General features: G+C 40.3%; 1 long non-coding RNA gene across 1 annotated transcript; it reads left to right on the top strand.

Moving 5' to 3' along the window:
* The first annotated feature begins 1,199 nt into the window (after window positions 1-1,199).
* LOC142496524 (uncharacterized) lies at window positions 1,200-6,385 on the top strand. The gene is made up of 3 exons (XR_012802032.1): window positions 1,200-1,306; window positions 1,805-1,947; window positions 5,710-6,385. It is a non-coding gene; the product is annotated as an uncharacterized LOC142496524 (long non-coding RNA).
* Window positions 6,386-6,912: the final 527 nt, after the last annotated feature.

A 6,912-nucleotide genomic window follows, 5' to 3' on the forward strand; every position in this document is an offset into this window, starting at 1 on the left:
TAGAAGTTTCACTTGATACGCTTCTGCACACACCCCATATTTGTTGGATTAAGGAGCCCTAAGTGAAATTCTGAGGAACTCGCAACCATCTCTAATAGCAACTCTGTGATCAAATGCATTGTAAATTGCTCTGTATTTTATACAATTTTCAAATGACCAGAAAATTGCAGGGAACCATTTAGGGGTGCCCGGGAAAGCCAAGGGTTTCTAGGAAGCCTGGTTGAAAAACACTGGGATTACATTCTTCATGGTGTTTTAGTGTGTTTCATTCTTGGCTTATGGTTCAAAAGGGTTTGTCAAGTTCCGCTATTACTAGAAATTCAGAGGGAAATTTGTTTACTCTAAAATAGTTTGAACCAACCCTGCTGAAAAAAATGTTCCTCGTTTTTGTTTGTTTTCAGGGATTTAATCTGTTTTATTTAAAGCAGCCTTTGCTATTGCATTCTTTGCAGCCGTGCATGTGAGAGAATTTGTTTCTGCTCGCAAATGTTGCTCTGGTAATTTTGTCTGAAGTTCTCGTTCCTGGGGCTGCATTACAGGATTTTATTACACGGATCAATCAGGAAAAGGGGTTTGTTTACAGTTTTTTTTCGTTGCCAGGTAACGTGATTTGTCCAATACATGCTTCACTGAATCTTCTATAAATTCGGCCTCAGTCTCAAGGCCTCCTTTTCATCTATTAGAATAGTGTTCCTTTGTCTAAGTTTCAGTTTGTTTAAGTATTCAGGGCTTGTTTGAGGAAAGTGTGGATTTTTGATAATACATTTTGCTCTCTTTCCTCTCTGCCAGGTGTGGGTGAAACGAGCCAGAAATAAAAAAAAATGGTTACTGGGAGTCTGATTACTTCACCTTAAACTTTAGGCCTAATTTGATTCATAATTCACCGTGGTCTCCTATTTCAGGTTTTCAAATGACGTCCATTTCGATCTGTAGGCACTTATTTGTCCACTGGGAAGGTGAGAGGAGCATCGCCCTATGGTGGTATAAACCCCCTAGTGAGTATACTATAGTCTAATGAAGGGAAGTAGCAGGTTAATGTATAGAAAAGGCCCCAACTAAATGTAGCTTATTTAATGTAGCTAGTTTTATGTTTCCAAAGTAGCTCCTGCCAGGTGATTGGCCGCTCCTTAGTTCCAGAACCTACTGAATTCTGATAGGCTAAGGATGTCTTGTATATTGCCCAGTTAGAAGAGTAGGAAAGTGACATCACACAGGGGTATAAAAGCAGCTGCAGAAGCTTCTGTACCCCAGGCTCCTGGAGGACACCAGAGGAGAGTCTCACTTTCTTAAGTGTATGGTGTTAATGGTATGTCTTTAATGTGCAACTTTGTGTGAAGATGTTTGGTCACCTTTTATTGTTTTACTATTAGGGAAGAGTGTCCCTTATCAAGGAAGGGTCACTGGAATAGCCAAGATGTGGGAGAATGCTATATTTCCTTTAAGGAGGATGTGTGTGACATTTCAAAGTAAAGGATCCCTAAATCAGGGTTCCAGGGAAGTGTCACACCTAGAGTTGCTCTAACGCCAACCCTATGCATACGCACACAGGTTGCCATAGTCTGGACTTCTAGAGCATTGCTAGATGAGAACCTCGGTAGAAGTACACCACTATACAGAGTCTTGGATGGTACCTGGGAATGACTCCAGTTCACTGGAGCCAGAGATTACAAGTTTACCTTAAACCTGGACAAAGGAAGGAGACAAGCCATGTGTACCTCCCTGGGGGATGATCTGAGTTCCAGGGAAGAAGAATGTATGAAGTCTGTCTTGTCAAATAAATTCTCTCGCGCCCTTCTTACATTAGCCGGACGCCAGCACCCTAAGAAAATGGTATGAGAGTCTAAGCACCAACACCTGCAGAAACCTAATCCACCTCACTTAGTTCTAACCCTCCTTAGTGGGAGCCGGGCAAGGAGGGAATACAAATGGCACCCAACGTGGGACTGGGTAAGCAAAAAATAAATGTTTGTGTTTTGCTTGTTTTGGAGCGAAAAGTATGTTTTTGTCCTTTTCAATGTTTTGAACCGTAAATATGGAGGAATTAAGTTTTTTTTACAACATGCTTCAAAATATAAAAACAGACAGTGAATCCCTGCGCTTCTCCATTTGGGATAGCAATAAATGGGGAATATATATATATATATACTGTATATATGGGCAGCTTGTGGGAGGCCAGCCCCTCCTTCTTCTAGGTACTGTATATAATCTCCCAGCAAGGTCCCTGTATTTCACTATTCACTTTACTTGCAGACATGTGAGTATCTTCACTGGTATTTACCAGTTTTTAACTGCACTATGTTATATAAGCATTTGCTTGGATATATTAACCCCTTCTGGGTTTATTTCACATAACATTAGTATGCATTTAGTGTAGGGACCTGCTATAGAGACTTACCTTGACGTGGTTTGCAGGCTTGGCATTATTTGATCAAAGGATGTAAACCAAAAGTCTCCTTTATCATATAGATTTTGACACCATATTTATTGCTATCCCAAAGGGAGAAGCGCAGTGATTCACTGTCTGTTTTTCACATTTGTATGGCCAATCCCTTTGCCAGCTGCATGCTCCTTACATGAGAAGCGCGGCGAATATATATTTGTTTTACATGCTTCAAAATATAGAAGAAAAGAAAAAGCATAGAAACAGCGCTACACACTAAACAGTACCCTCATTATATGATGGTGATGCCAAACAATTGATTAATACCCGTAGTGTCTAAAGGTGCAACCTAAAAAACCTGGGTCTTCCTCAGAACCCCAAAAACTGTCACTGTGTATAGATGGTTCTCTTGGGCGCAGTGGGTCAGTCCAGAGGTTATATGTACAAAAGAGAAGAAACAAAGGGGAGCACAAATAGTGTAATTAATTCAAACAATTGTATTTCTTTTTGTAGTTCTATAATTACTGAACTCACACTTTGCTCCTCTTGAGTTTTATGCTCGTCTCATACCAGTAGGTCTTTATATCCTGTCAGCTGTCTATCAGGTCGCTGTTTCAACCTCTCCAGGTCTGGATTTCACTGGAAAGGAACACATAGCGCAGTCTGCCTGGTCCACAGCTTATTGATGTAATGTAATCAATATAGATTTATACTCCCATTGATGTGGTTATTATTAAGCATATAGGGAATGTTGATTATCCCTCTGAAGAGAGTATTTCTCAGATGAGCCAAAAGTTGAAGATTAAAAATGATGACTTTATTGATAAAACATGAATAAAAGAAAGGTAAAACAGGAACAAAATTAGAGAAACACACAAAAAAGACCTGCTTAGTAATAGGTTAAGGATGTATGACAAACCACTATCAGCAATGGGCAGGATCACAGTCCACAGCTGACAATCAGCTGAACTGTTGAACAGCTGAGAGCTGCTGTTAGCGTCTCTACACTTCAGTGTGAGAACGTATCTCCAGACTTTCTCTGAGTCATGATGTCACCAGCACCACCGCGTGAGTCCGATCCCACTCCTGCCTCTACTACCTAACTTGGTACACCCTACGCATTTCGTAACTGGCGGGTTACTTCTTCAGGGACAAAGGTTACTCATTACTCCTCCTGCTTCTCTTTATAGAGGAGTCCACTGGATTTTTTTATGATCAAAAACGGGGACATACACTTATCTTAATATCAACTTGATACTTAAATATTGCTGGTACAAGTGGTTAACAAGAATTAGACACATTACAAATGGCTACATACAGCAACTAAGACTGAATCTCAATACTTAAATAAAAATATCTACATTAAACATTGCACCTTAATCACAGAGTAAGATTCTAATAAAGCATAAAAGATGTAGGCTACCATTCTGTATGAACATTCAACATAATAATAATAGCATGTTCATGTATAGCGCTGCTAGTTTTACGTAGTGCTTTAGAGACATTTTACAGGCACAGGTCCCTGCCCCGTGGAGCTTACAATCTATGTTTTTGGTGCCTGAGGCACAGGGAGGTAATGTTACTTGCCCAAGGTCACAAGGAGCTGACACCAGGAATTGAACCAGGCTCCCTGCTTCAAACTCAGTGTCTTTACTCACTGAGCCGTTCCTTCTCCATGTACATATATTACTTATGAACAATTAAAGAGTTCTACAATAAAAATTAAAAAAAAAGTACATTTTATAATTTCATTACAGTAAGGAGACACAATTAGATATTGCCATTAATTAAATATTGTAAGTACATGGGATAAATGGCTAAAAACCTCTACTGTAGAGATGAAATGGATACTTTAATGTTGCAATTGCCTCAATCTTGACTAATACATTAATGAGGGATATTGCTACTATCACTTACAAATAACTAAACATTCTAACTGTACGGGGACCATGTGGGGGGTTATATTACTACATTTTACTGGCAATCTCATTATGCAGGTTATGCACGGGAGACTCCATATATTGACGAATTCATAGTATATTAAATGGTGACCCCTTGAATAATTCATAATAAATGAAGATATAAACAGATTAAAATCAGATGACATTAATAAGGTGGGGACCAGGCAGACGGCTCGATGTGTTCTCCTATGTTTCTTTTCCAGTGAAATCCCAAACTGGAGAGGTTAAAGGAGTGACCTGATAAAGAGCTGACAGGATATAAAGACCTATGAGACGAGCATAAAACTCAAGAGGAGCAAAGTGTGAGTTCAGTAATTATAGAACTACAAGAAGAATTCCAATTGCTTGAATTTATTGCACTATTTGTGTTCCCCTCTGTTTCCTCTTTTTACATATAACCTCTGGACTGACCCAGTGCGTCCAAGAGAATCCTGCTTCAAAGTATTTGTTTCCTGCTGTGGAGACTGTGACAGAGTAAAAGACTGTGAGATAATGATTATGCAAAGTTTCCTGATGCCTAGAAACAATTATTGCACGGGTCCTTGAAAATGGGGACTGAAGTTAAAATGCAGGGGACGTACTGCCCTTGTGTATGTTACAGAGACTGGTTTTTTTCTGGCAAAATCAGCACATCTATAAACCCCAAAGAAACTGGTTTTCCACAGGAAAATGTGATCTCCTAGGTGAGGACTGAAGTGCACGGATTGTTTAAAGCAAGCTGTTTGTTATTGCCAGAAATATATCAACTGTCACTGCTATGTGATAAAGGATTTTTTGGGGAAGATGTGTTCGGGTGTTAGGCCCCTTACGCCACCTCGCCCTGAGGAGCCCTTGGTGTGAGTGTTGCCCGGTGCTCCCTATACCAATCGCCTGACCCATCTGAGCGGATCGGGCTATCCAAGGGAAGGTACGTCAGTTAAATGGGTATGACAACCCCTATGTAACTGAACAGGCAATGCGGGCTGTAGAACGACTAAGGGATCAGTGGGTAAGAGAGACATTGGAGGACCATACTAAAAAGCATTGTCTATTGGGTTTAGAGACTGTCCATGGAAGACTGGATAGGCTATTCAGGGTATGGCATATTGGCCACAGCGGTTATATGGACAGCGTTGAATATATTGATGAGCAGAGAAAAAACGGGTATATTCTGTACATGTTCCTAATGAAAAAGGGAGAATTGTCAAAATGCCAGACCCTGTGCATTATGTCTAAATATAGGGATGCCCAGTCACATCAGGCAGCAGACCCACACGTAAGGGATTGCATTGTTATATATGATTGTGCCTGTATTAAAGGTTTCCCCATATAGGTGGCTAACTGTATTCAACCATAAAGTCTGTGTGTATGCTTGTTTTCTTTCACTAGGTGAAGGATTGGGTCTGCGCTGATCACAGGACCTCCCAGAAAATCCCAAAGGAGTCGATCCTGCTGCTCAAAACTTACTCCCGCGATCAAACCGGGCACACTGTAGAGGAACACATAAACAAAAAAGAGAGCGCAAAGGAAAGACGATACCAATTAAAAAATAAAATCACTTTATATAAATGATAAACAAATGTAAAACTTACAATATCACATGTATGTTGGAAATATCCACACAGTCCCTCCCATAAGTGGATAAGATGGTCACGTTTTTCCAATAGTTGTAGGACTTGAGTTTGGTCCCTCTGCTGTATATGGTTGCACATCAGGTTGCCATAGTATGGACTTCTAGGATTACAAGGATGACAGCTAGATGGAAACCTCAATAGAAGTACACCGCTATACAGAGTCTCGGACGCTACCTGGGAGTGACTTCAGTTCACTGGAGCCAGAGATTGCAAGTTTCCTTTAACCCTGGGCAAGGGAAGGTGACAAGCCGTGTGTACTATCTGAGTTCCTAGGGAAGAAGAATGTATGAAGTCTGTCTTGTCAAATAAAGTAACCTGTATGTCAAATAAAGTCCCTGGCACCTTCTTACATCATCTTACAATACCAGCCAGCCCAAATGCCAGCACCCTGAGAAAAAGCTAGAGAGTCTAAGCACCAAAACCTGCACAAACCTATTCCACCTCATTTAGTTTTAACCTTCCTTAGTGGGAGCCGGGCAAGGAGGGGTTACAGTAGCAATCTGGGCCTTTCCTCTGACAGATATTTAAGTAATAATCCCTGATGAACAGGGCATTACTGGCCAATAAAGCCTTGGCTGAAAGAGTTGAAGGCACAAGGCCTTTATTGCTACTAAATACGCCACAGGTTGGTCAGACGGCGGGAAATAAGTACACCGCATGCTAACAATCCCAGATGAGCACAGCATTATTAACCAATAAAGCACTTTTCTGAGGGCATTATTACTATTATGAACTCAATGTATGTTTTTTTTCATTTAAAAGATAAATACTTTTGTAGTATTATCGATTTGCATCAAAATTATATTTTACATTTTATTGTGCTTTTACTATATTTGTTTATTAAAATTAAATTAAAAAGAAATTCAAGCCCCCTGAACACACACACAAACTATGCAGCTCCCTCTATCCACACAAAAACCCACTGCAGCTGTCCCTCTCTTCCCTTCTCCCTCTCTCC

This window comes from Ascaphus truei, chromosome 6 (assembly GCF_040206685.1).
Source record: "Ascaphus truei isolate aAscTru1 chromosome 6, aAscTru1.hap1, whole genome shotgun sequence".
Classification (NCBI taxonomy): Eukaryota; Metazoa; Chordata; class Amphibia; order Anura; family Ascaphidae; genus Ascaphus; species Ascaphus truei.